This window comes from Oryctolagus cuniculus, chromosome 12 (assembly GCF_964237555.1).
Source record: "Oryctolagus cuniculus chromosome 12, mOryCun1.1, whole genome shotgun sequence".
Lineage (NCBI taxonomy): Eukaryota > Metazoa > Chordata > Mammalia > Lagomorpha > Leporidae > Oryctolagus > Oryctolagus cuniculus.
In genome coordinates this window covers 103,454,636-103,481,082 of record NC_091443.1, presented here as the reverse complement: position 1 = coordinate 103,481,082, position 26,447 = coordinate 103,454,636, and the positions used below count along the sequence as shown (strand labels likewise).

The 26,447-nt window shown below is 42.9% G+C and overlaps 1 long non-coding RNA gene across 3 annotated transcripts; it reads right to left on the bottom strand.

Moving 5' to 3' along the window:
* Window positions 1-2,544: 2,544 nt before the first annotated feature.
* On the bottom strand, window positions 2,545-23,259 carry LOC127487720 (uncharacterized). Of its 3 annotated transcripts, none has more exons than XR_007914800.2 (4): window positions 23,041-23,259; window positions 21,700-21,844; window positions 3,346-3,511; window positions 2,545-2,916 (listed from the first exon to the last, which is right to left on the bottom strand). It is a non-coding gene; the product is annotated as an uncharacterized lncRNA (long non-coding RNA). The 3 variants fall into 3 exon arrangements; XR_007914801.2 differs by lacking the exon at window positions 23,041-23,259 and adding an exon at window positions 22,057-22,209; XR_011380495.1 differs by lacking the exons at window positions 2,545-2,916; window positions 23,041-23,259 and adding an exon at window positions 22,057-22,275 and having other exon boundaries at window positions 3,231-3,511.
* Window positions 23,260-26,447: the final 3,188 nt, after the last annotated feature.

Sequence of the window (26,447 nt, the reverse complement as noted above, 5' to 3'; positions counted from 1 at the left end):
TGATTAGGGTCAGGGTCAGGGTCAGGGTCAGTGGTAAAAACACTACTTGAGAAAGGACACTCTCTTCAATAAATGATGATGGAAAAATTTTATCTCACATGCAGAAGTTTGAAACAAGAGCCTTACCTTATACTGTCTACAAACAGCAGCTCAAAATTTACCAAGGATCTAAATATAAGATCCAAACTGTGAAACTACTGTAGAAAAACATAGGGGAAACACTCCAATGCAAGACATTGGCACAGGCATCATCTTACAGTATAAGATCCCAAGAGCACAGGTAATGAAGGAGAGAGAGAGAGAGAGAGAGAGAGAGAGAGAGAGAGATGGGATTATATCAAGCTAAGAAGTATCTGCACAGTAAATGAAACAATCTACGGAGTGAAGAGACAACTGACAGAATGTGAGAAAATATTTGCTGACAGCCAGAATATATAGGGAGCTCAAGAAATTCAACAACAACAAAGCAAGGAATCTAGTGAAGAAATGGGCAAAGTATACAAATAGACATTTCTCAAAAGAAGAAATACAAATGGCCAAAAGATCCATGAAAAGACGCTCTGTATCTTTAGCCTTCTGGGAAATGCAAATAAAAACCACAATGCGGTGTCATTTTGTGCCAGTTAGGATGGCTATTATCCAAAAGTTAAAAAATCACATATGCTGGAGAGGATGCAGAGAATGGAGAACGCTGATATACTGTTAGTGGGAATGCAAATTAGCCTAGTCATTATGGAAAAAAATATGGATATTTCTCAAAAAAAAAAAAAAAACTAAAAATAGATCCACCAAGGGAACCAGGATGTGCAGGGAAAATTAAGTCAACACAATCCCATGTTTATTACAGCCCAAGCCATGATAGGAAAGACACAGAATCAACTCAGATGCCCATCAGCTGATGTTGGAGTCAAGGAAACATGGGACATACACAGGATGGAATATTATTCACTCATAAAGTGAATGAAATCATGACACTTGCCACAAAATAAATGGAACAGGAGATTATTATGCTAAGTGATATAAGCCAGACCCATAAAGACAAAATTTTCTCATAGGTGGAAGTTAAAACATATTAAAATGTGTCAAGATCATATTATTTGGTATATTGATAGCTATAAATATTACCTTCACTGAATTGTACCCTTTGAATAATCATATATTATTTTTTCCTTGTTTTAAGATCCTTTTGTCTGGCCGGTGCTGCGGATCACTAGGCTAATCATCTGCCTGCAGTGCTGGCGCACCGGGTTCTAGTCCTGGTTGCCCCTCTTCCAGGCCAGCTCTCTGCTGTGGCCAGGGAGTGCACTGGAGGATGGCCCAAGTGCTTGGGCCCTGCACCCACATGGGAGACCAGGAGAAGCACCTGGCTCCTGCCTTTGGATCAGCGTGGTGCACCGGCCACAGCGCGCCAGCCGCAACAGCCACTGGGGGGTGAACCAACGGAAAAAAGGAAGACCTTTCTCTCTGTCTCTCTCTCTCTCACTGTCCACTCTGCCTGTCAAAAAAAAAAAAAAAAAAAGATCCTTTTGTCATGATTCCCATGTTATGTGATATTAATATCCCTGTTTTCAAGATCAATATTTTGAGTGTGTATGTATTTAAGATCTATGTATGAAGTAGATGCAGCGAGATGTTGAAAATTGATAATTATTTATAAGTAAACAATGACAATTTTTTCAACACTCGCATTATTAAGTGGGGCACAAAATATATAAATGAACACAAAACTATTAAGCAAACCCAAATGAGTGGTTCCTCTCAAACTCTAATAAAGCCATCAACCAACTCCTCTTGGATGGGGTCTGAGATTGTCAACAGACACAAGGGGTTGGTTAGCTTGGGGTATCGCCAAAGAAATCAACCCCAAGCAGGAGGTGCTCAAAGGAGAGCTTGATTTACTTATGACAAGGAAAGGGCACAAGTGAGGGAATGGAGAGATTCCTACAAAACTGATTCCCAGAGATAAATCAATCTATATATCTATATCTATATATCTATATCTAATCTGTATATCTACCTATTATCTATCTCTCTGCCTTTCAAAAAATTAAATAAATAATTAGTTACATTTTTAAAATCTGCCCGGATCTACCCGGATAATTCTTTTCCAGTCAAGAGGCTCCTTCTGAATACAATGTTGCAAGATAAACTTTCTCAGAAAGTCTTGTGAAAATCAAGTTCGGAGGAGTAAGCAGTTGCAGATTCTGTGCCTGTGTTCTGGTGCCCTTCTTGTCGGAAGCTCACACTCTTGGTGACAGGATCCTTATTTTTAACAACCTCCATGTGACACTGCTCCTGGCACCTTCCTGGCATGGCAAGAGAAGATCTGGAACGCAATTCACAGAGAAGAAAGTACCAGAGGCTTATTTTTTTAAAAAATGAAGCATGTTCAAGTTCATTAGTAACCACAAGAATAGACAGTGGGGGAATTAACAGAAACTCAGATATTAATAGTGGAAGTTTGATCCTAATTAACTAATCCATCAAGTCTGTTTCTAGAACTAATAAATGACCGTAAGTTCATATGCTATATAGGCACCTATATTTTTTTAAGTTTTTAAGTAATTATTTTATTTTATTTATTTGAAGGGAAGATAAAGAGAAAGATGAGGGAGAGAGAATGAGAGGGAAGATGGAGAGAAACAGATTTTTCCACTTTCCAGTTCATTCCAGCATGGGTAAATTTTTTCTTTAAGATTTATTTATTTGAAAGTCAGAGTTACACACAGAGAGAAGGAGAGGCAGAGAGAGAGAGAGGTCTTCCATCTGTTGGTTCACTCCCCAGATGACCACAACAGCTGGAGCTGTGCTGAACCAAAGCCAAGAGCCAGGAGCTTCTTCTGGGTCTCTCATGTGGGTGCAGGGGCCCAAGGACTTGGGCCATCTTCTACTGCTTTCCTAGGCCACAGCAGGGAGCTGGATTGGAAGTGGAGCAGCAGGGGCTTGAACCAGTGCTAATATAGGATACCGGCTCTGCAGACAGCGGCTTTACCTGCTACGCCACAGCGCCAGCCCCCAACATGGGTAAATTTTAAGTAGAAAAGAAAACTAAATCAGAGAAAATCATAAAATTAGAAGATTTAGAAATAAGAGAAATATTTGTTTCTTGGGAAAGTACATATATCAGATAATATTATTATGGAAAAAATAGTTTTTAAAATTTAAAATTGTGGTTAGATCATGGGAAAGGCACTGAAATAGCAGATAAAATAATTAGAAGGAGTACATGCTTCTAGTAATATTCTTTTATTAATGTTTTAAAGATTTATTTTATTTATTCATTTTCTTTATTTGAAAGGCAGAGTGATAGAGTGAGCGGGAAGGAGAGACTGAGAAAGATCTTACATGTGCTGGTTCACTCTCCAAAAGGCAACAATGGCTGGAGCTGGTCAAGGGCTGGCCAAGGCTGAAGTCAGGAGCCAGGAAATCCACTGAGGTCTCCCACGTGGACGTCAGGGACCCAAGCATTTGGGCTATCATCCGTTGAGGCTCCAGGAGCAGTAGCAGGGAACTGGATCAGAAGCAGAGCAGATGGGACTTCAACCAGGGCTCCAATATGGGATGCCAGTGTCACAGGCAATGTCTTAACCTGCTGCACCACGATGCTAAGTAATATTCTAATTTTGTATTTTGTGCCATGATTTGGCAGGTTTTTCTGTAATAACTAGATTCCATAACTTGTGTACAATTTGTATCTAATGTATTTATAATATCAAAATATGTAGATGGTATAAATACAGATTTTCAGATACAAGTATGTTTACATAACTGTATTGGTATACATGCCCATCTTGAGCAAAGATCTAAAGTATAGTTAAAGTAAAATTCAAGGAACACATTTAGTTAATCTTCTATGGAGATTCAGATTAAGATATTTTACATGCTCCTAGAAGATATGACACTACATAGATAAAAATAGTGATGGATTTTCATAAACATTTACGGCAGAGATGTATATCTCACCTGAAGAGAGATAGAAAAAGAAATTGACTTATGATATTTGTACAATCATATACAGACACTGATATGTTTATGCCTTCTTTGAAGCAAAAGGTAATATACACACAAATGCATTTACAAATACATATACAAATATATTTCTGTGATTCTGTGCAACTAAATACGTACACACATTTGTACAATTCTAAAAGAGTTCTAGATCTAACCACATGTATTTAATTTTATCTAGTGTCAGATGAATGTATTATTATTTTCTCCTAGATACATGTAAGAACTCTACTAACATAATCCTGTCAAACACACAGATATTCTTATGATCCCATAGAACAGAAGCTAACATTTAAATACCATACTGAGAGAGAAGTGTTTACATAATCCTAAATATATAAAGTTACAGCTGTTAATCAACATACATAATCCTATAAATATGTATTTATGAAATGTAAACAAATACAGAACTAATACAAAAATATTTCTGAAATCCATGCATGGTTTTTCCACATAGTATGAAAAAAAATTTTTTTCACGCACCAAAAAATATTATCATCACCAAAATAAACTAATTTTCAACACCACTTTCCAGGGCTTTTGAAGCATCTTCATATTGGTGTTCCATAAATCCAGATCAACATTCATAACTTGGTGGAGATATAGAATTAATTACACACTCTAATATGGAATCAGAGAAAGAAACACTGAAGCACCCTCTAAAAGCATGGATATATTTACATAATCTTGGCAAAATTCCATTTTGTAGGATCTCTTTTGCAAATCAATAATTAACAGATGTTACAAACATACCAGAGGATTATGATTTATAAATATATATGCATTGGTATGTATTCTCAAATACATGTATATATACATGAGTCAGCTGAGGGTACTTTAAAACATTTGTTGAAAATATGAATTATCCATTAAGCCCAGTTTTCCATGAACTTTCTGAAGCCAGCATGTGATTTCAAAATATTTGTGGAAAACAGAATTAAGAATTAAATAGGTCTCTCTCTCTCTCTCTCCCTCTCTCTCTCTCCCTCTCTCTCTCTCCCTCTCTCTCTCTCTTGAATTCTGCTTTTCAAGCATCTGAAAATAAACATTTTTATAAAAGCACAAAAACTGTTTTTCTCAACGTGAGCTCCATCAAATTCAAGACACTTTTATAACCAGTAATAGCAGTCATTTAGTGCAACCCTGGAGACTTTTGGGTCCTGGAAAGGTAGCCACGTCCATGCATCCTTTCCCATGTTATTAGCTGAAGAAAAACAGGTGTTCTTGAGAGATGTCTGAAGTTTAGGAAATGAAACGTACTCTGGAAGAAGCCAAATCAGGACTTGAAGGTGGAAGTGTAACAATTTCCTACTGAAATGCTCACAAAATCCTCCTTGACTGATGGGAGGAACGGACAGGAGCACTGTGGGGATGGAGGACTGCCTGGAGATGCTGTCCTGGGCGTGGCACACTTTCTCAAAACACTGCCCTAGGAAGCAGGTGCGGTCTTTCCTGGCTCGCTGGAAAGTCTGAAAGCAAAATGCCTTGAGCATCCCCCCAAAACAACAACAATAACAACAACAGAAACGTGGCCATGACCTTTGCTGGTTACCAGTCACTTCTGCTGTGACTGGACCACTCCCACCTCTTGGTTGCCATTGCTTTGATCTTGTTTTATCTTCCGGATCACAGGGCAAAAGCCAGGTTTCACCTCCCATTGTAACATTCTTTGAAGAACTGCTTCAGATTCTTGATCTTACTTGTGTGAAATCTCCATGGAGAGTGGTGCCCTTGTCTGCTGCTGATCTGAGGGCAACATTTTTGCACCCATTGAGTGGGAAGTTTGCTCTGCTTTTTGTGGACTTGTTCAAGCCGAACCAGCTGAGGTGTTCCTGCTGTTGGCCTTTACGTCTGCTGTTAATCGTTGGTCCTCAGTTAGGATACAACGGAGATTAATTTCTTTCCTGGCAAATTGGTGTAGATGGTCTGTTGTTGTGAATTCTGGCGGCAAGATCATCCCGTCCCTTCCTAAAATGAGTTGTCCGTTTGTTACCTGCTGGCTTCTTCTAGGAACTGTCCCCATAAAGCTGACTGCTGTTTCATCTAAGCATGTTCTGCCTTCCATTTTAGCAGAATTCACACTGCTCTCAAGGGGTTGTTTTCAAACTGATGTCTTTTCTTCTTCTGGCCTCAAATTGGTCAGATCCTATTCAGACATGGGCTATTTTGGTGCAGAAGATTTTTTTTAAATCCAAGTATAGTTTTTTCATAATATGCAATTTCCTCTAAACTTTTTTGGAGGACCCCTGATATGTGTATGTGTATAACATATATAATGCATATATCTATATATATATATATTCCTGCATAATTAGATGTATATTCACACAAACCCATAGAGGGTACTCTATGCAAATACACTTACAAACCCCTAGCTATTACAAATATAGACACATCTTACATAATTTTATGATGCAAAAGGCAGATATATTTATATATTCCTACACACATAGATTTACATAGTTAAATATAGTTAATCACAATCTTAGAGGTAGAATCAAAATCATATTCAGGTACGAACTTTAAAATCCAACTAATAATTCTGTAATGCCACAAAATCTATATTCACAATCCCAAGAAGCTACAGCTGTAGAATCTTACATATAATTGTGTAGAAAAATAGATCATAATCATATCTTATCCGGATCTAATTTAGATCTTAATCCTCTCCACATCCAAGCCCCAAACTCATACTGATGCACAAACCCTTGCTTTTAAAACAATTTATTTTATTTATTTGAAAGGGAGAGGGGGAGAGAGAGAGAGAGATTAATTTTTCTTCTGCTGGTTTCCTTCCCAAATGGCCTCAGTAGCCAGAGCTGGGTCAGCCTAAAGCCGGGAGGCAAGGAACTCCATCCAGATGTCCCACATAGCTGGCTGGAACTCGACACCAACATCTGGTACTTCCTGGGACTCAAAACTGCACTCTAATATGGGATGCGGGGTTTCAAGCAGCAGCTTAACCCCCTGAGCCACAATGCCTGTCCCTGAATGTACACACCCTTCAACTCCATTCCCATCTATAGCCATAACGGTAGCCCTAACCCCAACAACCCCTGGTTTTATATGCAATTCTATTCTCAACTCCATCCAAACACACATATGTACATAGGCAGGCAATCATACCAACAATCTAGTCAATATTATTACTCCTGTGAGAATTAACATTTTCCTATTCATAGAAGCAGAGATATGCATAAATCTAGTCCTCTACATATAGAAACATTTGTGTATATTTTACATATATACATAGAGTTGCCCTTGATACACACACACACACACACACACACACATATTATACTGAGGTATAGATACCTGCTTGATTTGTTGTAGTGATATGCATGCTTAAATAGCCACTTAATCCTATATACACACATAGCTCCACACTTATGCATAATTCTATTCATACACAAGGAAACATACAAGGTTTTTTTGTTTGGAGGTTACTGTCTATCTCACAGTAATTGAATCTTCTTATAGACTTTTCCTTTTCCTTTTCTTGCCTAAAAATATCCCATGGATTGTTTTCCAAACCAACTGCTGTGCATCAAATTCATTCTGTGGCTGGACATTGCATTCCTGTCTCATTTTTGCCACTACCAACCATGCTGTAATAAATATCCAGGTATGGAGGCTTCTGTATGGACCGCAGCTTCTGTTTTTAGAGGAAAATTTTACCAGGAGTGAATTTCTGGGTCAGAAGCTCTACATTATTTTAACAAATGTTGTCACATTGCTTTCCACAAAGATTCGGTTTACCTTGCCACCAACCAGGTAGCACAGGTGTTTTTTTTTCTTTTTTTTTTTTTTTTTTTTTTTTTTGACAGGCAGAGTGGACAGTGAGAGAGAAAGACAGAGAGAAAGGTCTTCCCTTGCCGTTGGTTCACCCTCCAATGGCCGCCGCGGCCGACGCACTGCGCTGATCCGAAGGCAGGAGCCAGGTGCTTCTCCTGGTCTCCCATGGGGTGCAGGGCCCAAGCACTTGGGCCACCCTCCACCGCACTCCCTGGCCACAGCAGAGAGCTGGCCTGGAAGAGGGGCAACCAGGACAGAATCCAGCGCCCCGACGGGGACTAGAACCTGGTGTGCCGGTGCTGCTAGGCAGAGGATTAGCCTATTGAGCCGTGGCGCTGGCTTTTTTTTTTTTTTTTTTTTTTTTGACAGGCAGAGTGGACAGTGAGAGAGAGAGACAGAGAGAAAGAGCACAGGTAGGTCTTTTCCCCTGGTTTCCAGCAACAATGGCTATACATCTTTTTATTTACATTGACTTGTCTGTGTGTGGATGGGGCTGTTTCATAGTTATTAGCTCCATCTTCATTCCTTGTCTAGTAGTGAGATTGAGTAACTATTGTTATTTTATGAGCTATTTGGAGTTGCTGTACTGTGACTTACCATTGCATATCCTTGGCTTACCTTTGTAGTAGTTTTTGCATGTCTTATGTTTTCTAGTTAAAAGTTATATCAGCATCAAGAGATCATTTGATACTTTGTTTTACATTGTTAGTGCCAAGTATTCCATTCTCTGTTCCCAATTCATTAGCTAAAACTTTTAATGACAAAGTTGAAGAACCATGGTGACAACTGGCATCCCTGTCTAATTCCTGGCTATAACTGAAGTCAGTATAATTTTTATAAATTAGAAAACATTTGATATTGATTTGAGGTAAACATTCTTTATTTTATTTGAATAGTTCCCTTCTATTTGCATTTAATTTGGAATTTGGGGGAGAGGAATGGAGGAATCTAGTGAATTTTGTCAAATATTTTTTGTTTCCAGAGTCTAATATTCTGATGGGATTTGCTTTCTTTAAGTTACTGATGTAATGAACTCTGTGTATTTATTCACCCTTAAATCCTGTGCTGCACCTTGCCTTGTCACAATGCTTTATTCATTTGATAAGTCGTAAAAATCTACCTGAAAATACCCAATTCACATTTATGCAACCATAGCCATAATTAAGATTGGTCTACATTTACCTCTTTTGTCCTATTTTCTAAAGTTTGGAGTTTTAGTATTGCAATAATGCAGGGTTGAGCAAATGATGCTGGGATTTTTCCCCATGTTTGTTTATAACTGTGGTGTTAACACTAGCCTATCGGCAGTACACAGGGAATTATAAAGAAAAAAAGAAAAAAAGAAACTCCATGCTCAGACCACACTGCTAATCCCTTTTGCAGAAATCTCTGCAGATGGGACCAAGGTGTTAACACTCTTAAACTTCACCGGGAATCCCAACCCTCACCCAAGGTTAGAGACACTGGTCTAGGGAGTGAGACAGTTTAAATATCAGGGAACAATCTGCTCAGGTAAAGATTTGATATTAATCTACTATCAATCCATACAGTCGTGCATTTTACAGTGGTAAATTTTTTGTTTATTTGACAGGTAGAGTTATAGATAGTGAGAGAGAGAGACAGAGAGAAAGGTCTTCCTTCCGTTGGTTCGCTCCCCAAATGGCCACCACGGCCGGAGCTACGCCAATCCGAAGCCAGGAGCCAGGTGCTTCCTCCTGGTCTCCAACGCGGGAGCAGGGGCCCAGGCACTTGGGCCATCCTTCACTGCCCTCCCAGGCCACAGCAGAGAGCTGGATAGGAAGAGGAGCACCGGAACTAGAACCCAGCACCCATATGCCAGCACCGCAGGTAGAGGATTAACCAAGTGAGCCATAGCGCCGGCCCCGGGGTAAATATTTAATCACTTTTCACTCTCTTATACTTAAGTATGCTTCCTTTAGAATTCATGTTGCTGAACAGTCGTCTTTGTTTCAGTTTTAAATCTGTTACTAAGTTGAATATAGCATCCTCAAGCTTCTCTCTGTCTATTATGACCTTTTAAAAATGATGAACTGTGGTAAGGAATCCATGACCCAATACTTGTCATTTTGGCCATTTTTAACGTGTAGTGCAGTGAGTCCACCTGGTTATGCCATTGTCACCAGCATCCATCTCCAGAATGCTTCACCTTGCCAAACTGAACGCTGTCCCCATGAAACAGGGACTTCCGGTTCCCCCTCCCCAGCCTCTGGCAATTCCTCCCTACTTTCTGTCCCCATGAACTGACTACTCTCAGCCCCTCACATAAGTGGAATCCTACAGAATCTGTCTTTTTTTGTCACTGCATAATTATTCCCTCCAGGCTCCTCCATGCTGTAGCAGGTGCCAGAATTCCCTTCCTTTTCAAGGCTTAGTAATGTTCCACTGTACTCTCGGCAGTAGTGTGTTTATCCACTCACCAGTGCATGGACACTTGAGTTGCTTCCACGTCTTGTCTGTTATAGACATCACTGCTAGAACACACATCATGATTTTAATTACTTATCTTACGCTGTGCTCCTTAGACATATACAGTTATTACATTTCAGTTAAAAAATTCTTCATCCTTCTACTTTCCCCTTTGAGTTAACCCAGGGCAGTTTTCTCAAGGAAAATTCTTAAAATCCATTTATGCATTTTTCTATTTTAATAATGTTAGACGTTTTATGAATGCAGTTTAACTTTGTCTTGACCGCTGTAGCATTTTGTTGATTTCTTATGATGAAGTCTTAGCTCTGCATTGTTCTCTGCAGTTTAACCACACGAATGTCTAGGGTAACCTCGGGCCCTTGGAGCACAACTATAACTGTATCCCGTGGAGATCCCTGGTTAAGATAGCTCATCATTTCTCTTTTAATTTTTCTTTGATTCAAATATTATTTCCAAATGTGTTTCTTCTTAATTATCTTGAACAGTGACAGCATCCAAATACATTTCAACTCATGTTTATTGTTCCTAATCAGTCATATGGTTTCACCCAAGTGTAGCCCTATCATGTGCCCATCAGGTGCCAATGTCTGTCAAAAGGCACAAGGGATGATCAAACTGTTATTAGTTCTTTTCTGCCAGATATGTCCAGGAGAGAGATAGCAGCATGCTCAGCTGTGAGTATATTTTGATTATTTGGTGCTACATTGTCTACTTGGAGGGGCAATGTTGAGACTAGTGACTTCATAAAGTGTGCCTCTTATCCTCATCACCCATCTCCACTCCAGAGGCTGGAGCCTTCAATTTCATTTTGTTTGATGTCACAATTTCAATCTCTGCTCTTCTATGGGTTGTATTTTCCCTGGAATCCCTTTTTCTAGCACTTTGTTTTCAAGAGCCAGAGAGACAAAAACAGAGACAGAGAGAGAGCTCCCACCTGTTGACCCACTGCCCAAATGCCTACCACAGCTGAGTCTAGACCAGCCTGAATCCAGGAGCAGAGAAAAGCCAGGTGTCTCATGTGGGTGGTAGGAACCCAACTACCACCGCTCCCACCTTCCAGGGTCTGCATTAGCAGGAAACTGGAAGCAGGAATCAGAGCCAGGAATTGATCCAGGCACCATGATCCACAACAGGTTTCTAACCAACATTTCAGCCTCTGGGCCAAACACTCCATCTATTTTTATGAGCAAATTTAACCTGTTCATCTTTAATGTAATGACAGAGATATTCAATTTTATTTTCTATATATTCATTGTCAAAATTTAGTGTATTATCTGGTTATTTCCTTTACCTAGTTTTGATCAAATAACTATTTTTTTTTTGACAGGCGGAGTGGACAGTGAGAGAGAGAGACAGAGAGAAAGGTCTTCCTTTGCCGTTGGTTTACCCTCCAATGGCCGCCATGGCCGGCGTGCTGCAGCCAGCGCACCGCGCTGATCCGATGGCAAGAGCCAGGTACTTCTCCTGGTCTCCCATGGGGTGCAGGGCCCAAGCACTTGGGCCATCCTCCACTGCACTCCCTGGCCACAGCAGAGAGCTGGCCTGGAAGGGGGGCAACTGGGACAGAATCTGGCACCCCAACTGGGACTAGAACCCCGTGTGCCGGCACCGCAAGGTGGAGGATTAGCCTAGTGAGCCTCGGCGCCGGCCGATCAAATAACTATTGAGTCAATCCTTTTTGACTCTTTAATTGGAAAGTACAGTATATTTTCTGTCTGATTGTTGATTACTTTTTCTTTCCCAGACTTCATAAGCTTATGACTCTACTACTAGAACTGAGGGTTTAAAAGTTCTAGGAATCTTCGCTGTATTTATGGGCTTTGGACAAAGTGTATTCAAATATTGTTCCGTGCAATGTTTGCTGAGCATTTCCTGTGTACCAAAGACTGCAGGACTCTGAAAAGAGAGACAAAGTCACGTCCATGCCACTGCTTCCAACTAAACGTATGGCTGTCCTTGTCATTGTCTGGGAGAACACTGGGGAACTCACCAGCATATAAATGATATCTAAAACCTGAACCTAAACATTTAACAGCTAATACAGCAGAGTGACCAACGTCCCAGGCTGGGTCCTAGGGGTCTTGCCTGTGTTTAACCAGTTCATCCACACACCAGTTGTTTGAAGTAGTTACCTTATTTCTTCAGAAAACTGAGGCATAGACCAATTTAACTTTCCCACGGTCATGCAATTATGAAGTGGCAATACTGGAATTTGGTTCTCACTGTGTTTGATGCAAATCCAACACCCAGAGCCATCGTTCACTCAGAATCTCTGGGTGAGATAAGTTTCTTTTGGTGCACAAGCTGGCGCCGCGGCTCACTAGGCTAATCCTCCGCCTTGCAGAGCCGGCACACCAGGTTCTAGTCCCGGTCGGGGCGCCGGATTCTGTCTCAGTTGCCCCTCTTCCAGGCCAGCTCTCTGCTGTGGCCCGGGAGTGCAATGGAGGATGGCCCAAGTGCTTGGGCCCTGCACCCCATAGGAGACCAGGAGAAGCACCTGGCTCCTGCCATCAGATCAGCGCGGTGCGCCGGCCGTGGCAGCCATTGGAGGGGAACCAACAGCAAGGGAAGACCTTTCTCTCTGTCTCTCTCTCTCTCACTGTCCACTCTGCCTGTCAAAAAATAAAAAAAGAGCTCTTTTGGTGCACGAATGTTCGGAATCATATATATGAGGAGAGCAGGTAAAACCTCTTGATGAGAATCCTCTTTTGCCTCACCATCTCCTGAATTTGTGTCAATCATTCTTTTGGTTTTCCTTGCATTTTCAGGCCATTTATTGGCATCTCGAAATGATGTTTTGTTTTGCATGTTTAAAATGTTTTTAAAATTTCCTTGTCCTCCCTAACTGCTCTTGCTAAGCCTTCCAGCATTATATTGAATAAGAATGGTGAGGGGGAAGGTGCACATCCTTGTCTTGTTCTAGAGTGGAGGGGAATCGCTTTCAGCATTTCCCCATTCAGAATGACATTGGCTATCGGTTTGTCATACATTGCTTTTAAAATTTTGAGGTGTGTTTTTTCTTTTTTTTTTTTTTTAAGATTTTTAGGGGGTGGCCAGCGCCACGGCTCAATAGGCTAATCCTCCGCCTGCGGCGCCGGCACACCAGGTTCTAGCCCCAGTCGGGGCACCGGATTCTGTCCCGGTCGCTCCTCTTCCACTCCAGCTCTCTGCTATGGCCCGGGAGTGCAGTGGAGGATGGCCCAGGTCCTTGGGCCCTGTACCCCATGGGAGACCAGGAGAAGCACCTGGCTCCTGGCTTCAGATCCGCACAGTGTGCCTGCTGCAGCAGCCATTGAGGGGTGAACCAACAGAAAAGGAAGACCTTTCTCTCTGTGTCTCTCTCTCACTGTCCACTCTGCCTGTCAAAAAAAAAAAGATTTTTATGGGCTGGCGCTGTGGTGTAGCAGGTAAAGCCACTGCCTGCAGTGCCAGCATCCCATATAGGCACCAGTTCAAGTCCCAGCTGCTCTACTTCCGATCCAGCTCTTTTCTATGGCCTGGGAAAGCAGTGGAAGATGGCCCAAGTCCTTGGGCCCCTGCACCTGCATGGGAGACCTGGAAGAAGCTCCTGGCTCCTGGCTTCAGGTGGGTCCTGCTCCAACCATTTCGGCCATTAGGGGAGTGAACCAGCAGATGGAAGACCTCTCTCTCTCTCTCTGCCTCTCCTCCTCTCTCTGTGTAACAATGACTTTCAAATAAACAAATAAATCTTTTTCAAAAAGATTTTTATTTATTTACCTATTTGAAAGTCAAAATTACATGGAGACAGAGAGAGATCTTCCAGCAGCTAGTTCATTCTCCAAATGGCTGCAATGGTTGGGGCTGTGTCAAGCTAAAGCCAAGAGCCAGGAGCTTCATCTAGATCGCCCATGTGGGTACAGGAACCCAGGGACTTATTTGGGCTACCTTTTGTTGCTTTCCCAGGTGCATTAGCAGGGAGCTAAACAGAAGTGGAGCAGCCAGGGCTTGCACTGGCATCCATACAGAATGCAGGCACTGCAGATGGCAGCTTAACACAATGCATCAGAGTGCTGGTCCCCAAGGTGTGTGTGTCCTTTTTTTAAAATTTATTGTGGAGGTTGTTATCATGAAGGGGTGTTGAGTCTTATCAAATACTTTCTCTGCATCTATTGAGATAACCGTATGGATTTTGTTCCTCATTCATAAATGTCATGTGATTTATGACTTTTATTGATTTGTGAATGTTAAGCCACCCTTGCATTCCTGGGATAAAACCCACTTGATCCTGATATATGATCTTTTTTATGTGATTTTGGATTGATTTGCTGGTATTTTGTTGAGACTCTTTGTGTCTATGTTCCTATATTAAGAATATTTGTAATTTTCTTTTTGTGTCGAATCTTGTTCAGTTTTGGTATCAAAGTGAGACTAGCCTCATAAAAGAGTTTGGCAGAGATCCATCCAGTTCTATCAATATTTTGCAATAGTTTGAAAAGTACTGGCGTTACTTCCTCTTTGAATGTTTTGTAGAATGCAGAAGTAAAGATATCAGGTTCTGGACTTCTCCTGGATGGCAGAGTTTAAGACCTGAAGCCATGAAGTTGCTGGAAGAAAATGTAGGGAAACACTCCAAGACACTGATGTCAAGGACAACCCCAAAGCCCAGGCAATAAAAACAAAACTAAACAAATGGAATTATACCAAACTCAGAATCCTCTGCATAGCAAAGGAAACAATCAGGAACAAGTAATTCCCAAGCTACCTACCTGATGGAGGGTAAATATCCATAGCATAGCAACAGCTTTAAAAACTCAAAACAGCAACACGGGGCCGGCTCTGTGGTGCAGCGGGTTAACGCCCTGGCCTGAAGCATTGGCATCCTATATGGGCACTGGTTCTAGTCCCGGCTGCTCCTCTTTCAATCCAGCTCTCTGCTATGGCCTGGGAAAGCAGTAGAAGATGGTCCAAGTCCTTTGGCCCCTGCATCCGCATGGGAGACCTGGAGGAAACTCTTGGCTCCTGGCTTCAGATCGGCCCAGCTCCAGCTGTTGTGGCCATCTGGGGAAGTGAAACATCAGACAGAAAACCTCTCTCTCTCTCTCTCTCTCTCTCTGATTCTCCTCTCTCTGTGTAACTCTTTCAAATAAAACAAATAAATCTTTTTAAAAAAAGGCAACAAAAATAGTCAATCCAATTAAGAAATGTGCAAGTGACCTTAATAGGCAATCCTCAAAAGGATAAATACCAATGGCCAACAAATATATGGGAAAAAAATGCTCAACATCACTAGCCATCATGGAAATGCAAATCAAGATAGCACCTCACCCATGTTGGAAAGGCTAAAATCCAAACACAGAGAGTAGCAAATACAAGAGAGGATGTAGAGAAAGGGGAACACTTGCACACTGTTGGTAGGAATGGGAATTAGCCACTGTGGAGAACACTATGAATAATTCTTAAAAAAAAAAAAAAAAAAAAACTAGAAATAGACTTGCCATATGATCCAGCATTCCCACTACTGAGTATAAACCCAGAAGACAGAACACATTGTATCAGTGAGATACCCACTCCACCTTGACGACAACAGCATTGTTCTCAGTAGCCAAAACTTGGAGTCAAGCAGGGTGACCATTACCACATGAATGAATGAAGAAAATGTGATATATATATTCACCATGGAATACGATTCAGCTACAAAAAGAATGAAATTCTACCATTTGCAGCAAAATGGAATCAACTGGAGGACACCATGTTGAATGAAATAAGCCAGACCCAGAAAGACAAATACCGCGTGTCCTTCCTCACATGTGGGAGCTAAAATTTAAACAAAAAGAAAAGAAACAAAAAAAAAAAATAAGAAATGCCTCTGTATCAGTATTTCTTTTTTTTTAACTTTTATTTAATGAATATAAATTTCCAAAGTACGGCTTATGGATTACAATGGCTTCCCCCCCATAACGTCCCTCCCACCCGCAACTCTCCCCTTTCCCATTCCCTCTCCCCTTCCATTCACATGAGGATTCATTTTCAATTCTCTTTATATACAGAAGATCAGTTTAGCATACATTAAGTAAAGATTTCAACAGTTTGCTCCCACACAGAAACATAAAGTGAAAAATAATAGATGATTTTTTAAATGATGATGAAATCAGATCAGACCTATTGTCATGTTTAATCCCAGTGAGAGTCAAGTTGGGAATTGCTAATTTCTTCTCTTTTTTTTTAACAGAAGATCAGTTTAGTATACATTAAATAAAGATCTGTATCAGTATTTCTGTAAATGCAGTTTTGCAAAACTTTGTTTTATATCTTTGTCAAACCCACGGTTAACAATTTTACTACAGTTTTTAATGATCTGCGATTGCCTTAAAATTTACTATAAAAGTTTTAGGTGAAATGGTAATTTTTTTTCTATTCAATTATTGTTTATGGCCATTGTCAATATCCCTACTAGAGTAGGGTTTTTTGATTTTTTAACTTTTTTTTTTAATGATTTACTTATTTATCTGAAAGTCAGAGTTACAGAGAAAGAGAAGCCTTCCATCTGCTAGTTCATCCCCCAAGTGGCCACAATGGCCACTGCTGGGCCAGGCCAAAACCAGGAGCCAGCAGCTTCATCCAGGTCTCTACGTGGGTGCAAGGGCCCCCACACTTGGGCCTGCGATGGCTGAGCTGGGATGGGGCTGAGGTCAGGAGCAGGGATTGCAATTCAGCTCCCCCACATTGAGTGGCAGGAACCCAAATACTTGAGCCATCACTTTTGCCTCCCATGGCCTACATTTGCGAGAAGCTAGAGTCAGGAGTTGGAGCTGAGAATTAAACTGAGGAATTCTAATATGTGTCTTTACTGCTGGGCTAATTGCTTATTCCCGTTTCAGGGTTATGATCACTATTTAAATGAAATCACATTATAGTCGATCAAAATGCATGGGTAAAAATAGAATTAATAGTTAAATTCGGGCCAGTATTGTAGCATAGTGGGTAAAACCACCTCATGCAGTACTAGCATCCCATATGGACGCCAGTTCATGTCTCGGCTGCTCCACTTCTGATCCAGCTCCCTGTTAATGGCCTGAGAAAAGCAGCAGAAGACAGCTCAAGTGTTTGGGTGTGTGCCACCTGCATGGGAGACCCAGATAAACCTCCTGGCTCCTGGCCTCATCCTGGCTCAGTTCTGACTGTTGTGGCCACTTGGGGAGTGAACCAGTGGATGGATGATCACTCTCTCTCTCTCTCTGTCTCTCTCTCTGTCTGTCTCTCTCTCTCTGTCTTTCCCCCTTTCTCTGTAAGTCTGACTTTCAAATAAATAGATAAATCTTTAAAAAAAAAAAAAAAGAATTCAATTTTGTGCAAAAAAAAATTTGGAATCTATACATAGTTTTTGTGATATGCGTTTTCCAGGAATGTTTTGACGACCCCTGGTATTGGTGTTATATTCACTAGCTGACCTCACAGCCATGTTACCCTGCAGAAACTGCCATGTGACCTGGAAGGAGCGCCCTGCTCTCTTGCTGTCTCTTTGTAAAAGAGAAAACCTTTTGTATTAAATAAACAAAAATTGTCTCATTAGCTGGAATTTCATCAAAACCCCATTCACAGAGCAATGGCTGGTAATAATGCAATGGCTATTATTTCCTGGGAGTCCACATGACCACATGGAAGAACACAGGTGACTCAAACAGAATTGGAGTTTTATTAGAATTAAGTAAAGATGTTGGTTAGGGGGCAGCACTGTCTGTCGAAGATTCCATCTAGAAACCTGAAATCAGCAGGTTTAAAGCATAATTAGATGGTGAAAATGAGAGGCATTTCTCTTAAGGTTGGAAACAAAAAGAGACTGCCAATGTCATTATTATTCCACTTCCTACTAACGAGCCTGGCAGTTCGTTCATAGTGCACACTATGAATGGCCATTGAGGGCTGCATACATATGGGAAATCCAATAATAAGAAAGTCTCTGGATCTGCTCTGTAGTGGAGATTACAAAGCTGGAATCAATACAAAACAACTACAGGTTATTCTAAAAAAAACATGAGGAAGACAGAAAGCTGAGGAAGTGAAAGACAGGACTTTCCTCAGATAGAGAGATCAGAGAGTTGTCACTGGGAGTCGTTTAAGCTGAGAGCTAAGGATGAGCAGGAGGGTCCGACTACAGAAAGAGCAGAACCAACAGAATTCTAGGAAGAGGAAATCACACAAGCAAAAGCCAGAAAGAGTTCAGGTCGTGGAACTGAAAGACGCACGTGGCTGGGACGCGGAGAACAAGATGCTTAGGGACATGGGTAAAGACGGAAAGGACCAGGAGTGGTACGGCAGCTGCCTGCAGAGAGGGGAAGAGGTTGTCGTGGGGATTAGGAATTTGACTTCTGTTGGGTGTTCTGTGAGACTCCAAAAGGAGACCACAGCAGTGGAAATAACAGCGAACTGGAGCCAGCGCTGTGGTGCAGTGGGCTAAGCCTCTGCCTGCGGCGCTGGCATCCCGTATGGGTGCTGCTTTGTGTCCTGGCTGCTCATCTTCCTAATCCAGCTCTCTGCTGTGGCCTGGGAAAGCAGTGGAAGATGGCCCAAGTCCTTGGGCCCCTGCACCTGCGTGGGAGACCCGGAAGCAGCTCCTGGCTCCTGGCTTCGGATCGGCACAGCCCCAACCATTGTGGCCATCTGGGGAGTGAACCGGTAGATGGAAGACCTTTCTCTCTGTCTCTCCCTCTCTCTGTAACTCTACCTCTCAAATAAATAAAATCTAAAGAAAAATAAATAGCAATAAGGCTCAAGAACAAGTTGTAACAATAGAACGGATGGAGAGAAGAACTGTTTGGGGAATGAGCTTCCTGCCCCTGACAGTACTTAATCCAACGTTGAGAGACAAGAGAGCTGCTGCTTTCAACACCCGGGAGCTCAGCCTTGCAAGGAAAGTGAGATGAGATGCTTCGAACGGCCCTTCCAGCGCTGCTTCGGAGGCTCCAGGAAACGCGCTGTCCCTGCTGTCACTGGAAAGCTTATGCAATACCGTGTGGATTTGAAATGCTGACACAGGCAGTTCTATGCTGGCCCTGGCTATGTGCTCTGGCACAGGGAATGGAGTGTCGCTGAGGCTTGCTCAAGGCGCTCCCTCATTATTGAGTCTGTCCAACCCAGTTTCCTGCTACAGTCATTCTCCTGACCTTGGGGGTGAGCCAGAGAAATGTACAGATCACCCCAGCTGCTTCTAAGTCAACCAAGAGCGAAGCTGAATATCCTTAGGATCATAGCTAACATTTATCAAATGTTCAGTTTTTTTTTTTTTTCCAACAACATTCCCCACGTTTCCATTTTCTACTTAGACATAAGTGACTCAGAGGCTGTTTGGTTCCTAGGTTTTATTGCAGAACAAAGCAGTTCCAAAGAGAATGCAGAATTGCTCTACACCTAGCTCTTGCTGAGGGTTTGGTATGGGTCATGGTTTCTCAGCTTGTCAACATCTGCAAAACCCTCCCAGACTTGTCTTGTGGTGTATCTTGCTACGAAGTTGCTAGATCACTAGATACCTGATGTTTATGATTAGTAACAATAAGCTTAGAGCTGCCTGCTTGCATGTGTGTGTGTGTGTGTGTGTGTTGTCACTAATTTTTTCCAGTTCCAAGATATTTATAAAGCATTCTTTACATTGCCCATAAAAATGCACAATGAAATTTTCCTGACATTCTGCACAAGCTTATAAAAAAATGTCATGGCCGCATGCACAGCCTGCAACTCTGTCCTGCAATTATGGTTTGCAATAACTCTGGATGTCTTGGGCCAAGAAGGGATTATGAGCTGATCTTCAATGGTCTGACACTTCAGCAGTGGAAAAGCAGTTGCCCAAATGCCAATTTGCAAAATCCCAACCCAGCCCAAGCCAGACAGTGAGCACTTTGAAGGGGAAACAGATTTCAGTGGCCATATGTGCAATTATTATTCATCCCATGATGACTGAATAAAGACATGTGTTGGCCTGTGTGGACCCCGATGTGCTGTAGCCAGGACGGACTGATTGCACTTAACTCCCACACACATGCTTGTCCCACCTGCCCCAGAATCCAGCTCCAGAATGATCCCAAGAAGAGAGGCATTGTTAAGAGGCTTCTGGCCAGAATCACAAAGTAAATATGTTCGAGTTAAATGGAAACGCATAGCCATTTCCCTTGACAGTGAGATGTGGGTCCATTTCCCCATGGCTTCATCTCCAAACCTTGGCTTTTATCTGTCTATTTCCCCATCTCCCTATCATCGCCTCCATGCTCCTCTATGACAGTTGCATGCAACCTTTGACACTTCAGTCTTTTTTTTTTTTATTTGACAGAGTTAGACAGTGAGAGAGAGAGACAGAGAGAAAGGTCTTCCTTCCGTTGGTTCTCCCCCCAAATGGCTGCTACAGCCAGCGCTAGGCCGATCCAAAGCCAGGAGCCAGGTGCTTCCTTCTGGTCTCCCATGCGGGTGCAGGTGCCCAAGCACTTGGGCCATCCTCCACTGCCTTCCTGGGCCACAGCAGAGAGCTGGACTGGAAGAGGGGCAACCGGGACTAGAACCTGGTGCCCATATGGGATGCCAGTGCTGCAGGCAGAGGATTAGCCAAGTGAGCCACGGCGCTGGCCCCAACACTTCAGTCTTTTGTTAAGGCAGGAACCCTGCAGAAAGCTCACTCTGGTTTCACACCAGCTATCGACAATACCTACACAAACTGATGAGCCAGATTCAGGGAGTTGTGTCCTACTGCTGCTCACCAAATCTGGCTGAACACCAGGTCTACTCTGCTTTAAAAAAAAAAAGATTTATTTATTTAAGAGGCAGAGTTACAGAGTGAGGGAGAGACAGAGAGAGAGAGAGAGATATCTTCCATCTGCTGGTTCAATCCCCAAATGGCTACAATGGCTGGAGCTGGGTTTACCTGAAGCCAGGAGCTTGCTCTGGGTCTCCCATGTGACTGCAGGGACCCAAGCACTTGAACCATCTACCATGGCTTTTCCAATCCACTAACAAGGAGCTGGATCAGAAAAGGAGCATCCCGGACCCAAACCAGCTCCCATATGGGATGCCCACACCACAGGTGGAGGCTTAACCTACCGTGCCACAGAGCCCGCCCCTCTGTGCTTTTCTCTTTGTCTCATCTTGGATTAAAAGATGAACAAAGCACCGTCATTCCTATTACTGTTGCTCCCTGTTCCTAATGAGCTCACCACATCCCCAAATTATGCCAGATCTCCCCCGGCATCTTCAAAGCATCCCGAATTCTGATCCCATCCATCCACATGTCAACAAGAATACGCAACAGGGCGAATCATGGACAAGAGCTGGCTCTGATAGCAACCACAGCTGTGGATTTGTAGATAAGTTATACATTATCCAAACTTCAAAAACAAAAACAGAATCTATGATTGGTAGGAAGAACATCAAAGTACACTGAGCAGGAAATTCACACAGCAACTACTTTCCACACCAGGTAATTGCTTGTAATTCTAGACGCATACATACCTGGAGCCCAGCTGCGGGCAACATCTTCAGTTCCACACCGTGTATCCATTTCCCACTGATGGACGTGGCTTCCCCTTCCAGTCACTCACTCACCCACTCACTCAGTAAGCATTTGTTGAGCTTATGCTAAGTCCCAAGCATTGTCCTAAAGAAACAGAGACATGGGGATGAAAAGAAGACAGAGGATGCCCGGATGCATGAAGTCGGGGTTCTGCAAAGCTCGCCCGTGAGCTGATTGGCCACAGGACTCATTGTCAATCACGTTCAATGATCTCAGTGCCTTGTCTGAATACCGAGTGCAAGTCCCCATGGAAGGAAGTCAGGAAAAACCATCTTTGAAGGCTGCAGAGAACCCACCGTTTAGCACATGCTGCCTCTGAAGAAAGAGCAGAGATTCCACAGAAAGTTGTTCTCCCCCTCCTGGATCTCACGCTCCTTGAGGGAATACTCTGAGAGGTTTTAAAAGTTCTTCCAAGGAACTCTGCTACTCGGCGACAGCCTGCCTTCGTCATCATCTGTCGCTGCAACTGAAAACTACAGACTCGGTCATTCATGATGAACAGCAATGTGGGGAGCACATTCCTGTCTCTGGAGGGTGGAGAGTCCAAGAGCCTGGGGTAGCCTCCGGTGGGGGCTTCCTGCCGGGTCCTCACACAGGGCAGGGCATCTCATCGCGGGTTGGATCAGCTCAGCTCTCTCTTTCTCCTCTTACCATGGAAGTTCCCCATTCATAACCACATCTAATTCTATTCCCCAGTGGCCTCACCTCAAGCTACCACTAACACCTGAGTTGGGGGATTAAGTTCCCAACACACGAACTTGTGTAAGGACACATTGAAACTTTAGCATAATCGCAGCCTTTGGTGCAGCCATGGGACACCTGATAGTGGGATCTTACTCTAGTGCACTGAGAAAGTGAGGATCGACAATATAAAAGCCATTTAGGTTTGTTTCACACATAAAGTTCCTCTTTCAAAGCAGGAATAATATATTTGCATTCCCTTCTAAGCCTACAAAATTGTGAGATATTCCTACGAAAAGACAAAAATGCTATAATATTCTGGCCACTAAGATGAATTTTAACCAAAATCCGATGCACTTACTTAACTCCTTGACTCCTTTCTGGGCTCGGAAGAAGGCTGTTCCAAGGAGGGATGGGGATCATCCCCAAAAGCTTATTGTCTTATTGGAAAAATCACACTTCTCCTTTATAGTCTCTCCTCTGCACAGCTGCTATAAAATTTTCCCACAGTACGTCCTGTAAACCACTTGGGAGGCTTGATCCCAAGTTGGCTACCTTTGCCTCCAAGCTCATTGTCCCTCGTGTTCCAGGAAACTCACCCAAATGTAGACTCTTGGCCATGCCCTGGGACAGTGTGACCTTAGTTGACTTTTTCATTGCCCTTCCACCTGCAACACTTGGCTTCAGTTGGGAATTCTGTAGGCTCCAACACCGAATCTTCTCTCTAAATATCAAACAAACAAATCAAAACAACTTTTCGGTCGCTGCAGGTTGTTTTCTAGGATGGGGTACTTGGAGGTTGTTGTCACAGTAGTTCTATAAAAGCCACATGGTTACAACACATCTATGACTAACCTTGTTAACATTCCTCTTGTCCCTCAAGTTTGTTTTTGTAAACAATTTGTAATTCTCCATGGAAATGGATGGGGTGGGAGGGCTGAGGACCATGAATCAGAGCTGTCAACTGTTAATATTTTCTGCAATTCCTTTCTCAACTCCTGCTTTGAGCAGAGGAATTGACTCTTTGGTGCCTTCTCTTTCTGCCTGTCCCCATGTCTCCGGTATAGATACATAACAAACCAAGAAGGGCTCTAGTGCAGTTGCATAAGTGGAAAGGATAAGATTCAGAGAAACTGATCATTGCCTGGATATTGTCAATATTATCAAGGCTTTCTGATATCGGAGGAAGTAGGACTAGAATAAGAGGTGTGTTACATCCTCAAGGTTTATTGAGGTAGAGTGCTCTTTATTATTTTTCCATTTTAAATATTATTTATAAAACAAGAAACAGGATAGGTGTTTGGTACAATAGTTAAGATTCCAGTTAAGACACCCACGGAGTACCTGAGTTCGACAGCCACTTCCACCTTCTAACTCTAGCTCCCTGATAATACAAATCTTGGAGAGCAGGGTGATGGCTCAAGTAATTGGGTCCCAGGTTCAACACTTGCATTCAGTTCCCAGCTCCAGTCTTTAACCTGGTCCAGCCCTGGCCAAAGTGAACCAGCAAATAGCCCTGCCTCTCTCTTCCTCTCCATATCCCTCTCCTCCTTTCCCTCTCTCTATTCCTCTGCCTCTTAGGTAAATTTCAATAAGTAAACACAAGAAACACGTATTACTTTAATTTCCATAGAGATGAATGTGAACAGAAATCCAGACCTGATCCGGTCATCAGATGGTCATTCATTCTAGCACCAGCTGTGTCAATCAATACAGGGTTAACTCATCTGAATCTCTGTGATGGTGCTGATACTCTGTAATGCACTGCACAGGGTGCTCTCCCCTCATCAGCGAACAACAGGAAGTCGGACCCTCAGCAAAGTCAAGGGCACAGTGTGGACAGGTAGACTCCATGGGCCTCTGTCTTCATCCATGCATGCACTGGTCTCCCGCTCTACCAGGTGGTTGCTGTCCTGTTGGCTCTGAGAATCTGTGAGTAATTCCCGGAGCTTTCTGGATCTGTGAGCTCCTCTTCTGGGACATGGAAGCCATTGAACCATGACAAGAGATGCTCTGATGTCCCCAGGCAGCCCCAGTCTCTGCACACACCTGGGACTGTGCACACAGCCTAAATTTCACACAAAATCTGCAACTGGGGCCCCGAGAATCACCTGTACCCCCTTCCAACTGACTGTGAAGGCCTACCCTGCGTTTCTTTTCCAAATGAGCCTGCACACCCTGTTGGGGATAGCTGACTCAGAAAAGAACTGTAAGCTCAGACTGAGGAAGGTATGGGTGTCAGAATTTTCTACATCCTTCAAGTGAGTCCAACTCCAAACTTGGATAGAAAATCATTAAAGATTAAAAGAAAGAGAAAGAAATGTCTGTGTAATGATGGTTTGGATTATGTTCCACTGAAAATAATAGTAACTTAATTATAGTGGATTAAGCAAATAAGGCCTTGTTTTTCTCTCAAAAGTATCCTATGTAGGCATCCAGTGACACAGACATAATCTCTCTTTCCATTCCATCATCATGCGACTTTTGGCTCTTAAATATGTTGCCTTATGCTGATAAGAGGACTACTCGAACTCCAGCCTCAATACTGTATTCCAGGTAGCAGAGTATGATGAAATGGAGGGAAGGCTGGGGCCAGCGCTATAAAGCCCTGGCCTGCAGTGCTGGCATCCCATATGGGCACTGGTTCTAGTTCCAGCTGCTCCTCTTCCAATCCAGCTCTCTGCTATGGCCTGGGAAAGCAGTGGAAGATGGCCCAAGTGCTTGGGCCCCTGCACCCGCATGGGAGACCCAGAAGAAGCTCCTGGCTCCTGGCTTCGGATTGGCAGAGCTCCAGCCATTGCGGCCAACTGGCGAGTGAACCAGAAGATGGAAGACCTCTCTCTCTCTCTCTCTCTGACTCTCCTTCTCTCTCTGTGTAACTCTGACTTTCAAATAAATAAATGAATCTTAAAAAAAAAGAAAAATAAATAGAGGGAAGGTTAAAAAAAACAAAATGGAAGGGAAAAGAAGAAAAACCAAAGAATTTCCTAGAAACCCTTAGCAGAAGGCTATCCCTCATTATCCAGAATTCTGTCAACAAACCATCCCTAGCTTCAGTGCAAATCACACACACACACACACACACACACACAGACTGCTTCATTTGCTTACACCCCCACTCTGACCAATATTGCTTGCATGCTAGTGAGAAAGTGGGAACGAGGAAGCAGCCAGAGATGTCTGACACGTAGAGACAATTTCCGATGGAGAGTTCACAGACAACATGTCCACCTACAGCTATCTGTAGCTGTTATTCAGGGATTCTAATTGCAGATGCCAATTTCCTTGTGCTATCAAACATTTAACTCTGTTAAAACCATCTGAAAAATGTTCATATTTGGCCCATGTTTGGTACCTTGAGACCTTCATCTGCATATGCTGGTTTTAACCCAGCCGTCCTCCAAAACAGCAGTACTGTGGATTATTGAGTTAAAAGGAAGTGCCAGGCGTACCTTATATTAGAACCAGTGAATTCCGCCAAAACATGGAAAGAATGTATGGAATGAGCCATGAGAATGAAACAAATGGTTCTGCTCTATGTGCAATGTCGTGAGAACTGCTCCGGGTTTGGTGCCAATGCAGAAATGTCTGCGAAGTAGAAATTCAACTCATTCATTGTTTTTGGAACTCCCGGATTCAGCACACTTACCCTGCTCAGCACTTCTGGGGTTCTACATTGCCAAACGTTTTTTAAAGATTTATTTAATTTTTTATTTATTTTTGACAGGCAGAGTTAGACAGTGAGGGAGAGAGACAGAGAGAAAGGTCTTCCTTCCGTTGGTTCACCCCCCCAAATGGCTGCTATGGCCGGCACAGCGCCGATCCAAAGTCAGGAACCAGGTGCTTCTCCTGGTCTCCCATGGGGTGCAGGGCCCAAGCACTTGGGCCATCCTTCACTGCACTCCCGGGCCACAGCAGAGAACTGGCCTGGAAGAGGGGCAACCGGGACAGAATCTGGCGCCCCGACCGGGACTAGAACCCGGTGTGCCGGCGCCGCAGGCGGAGG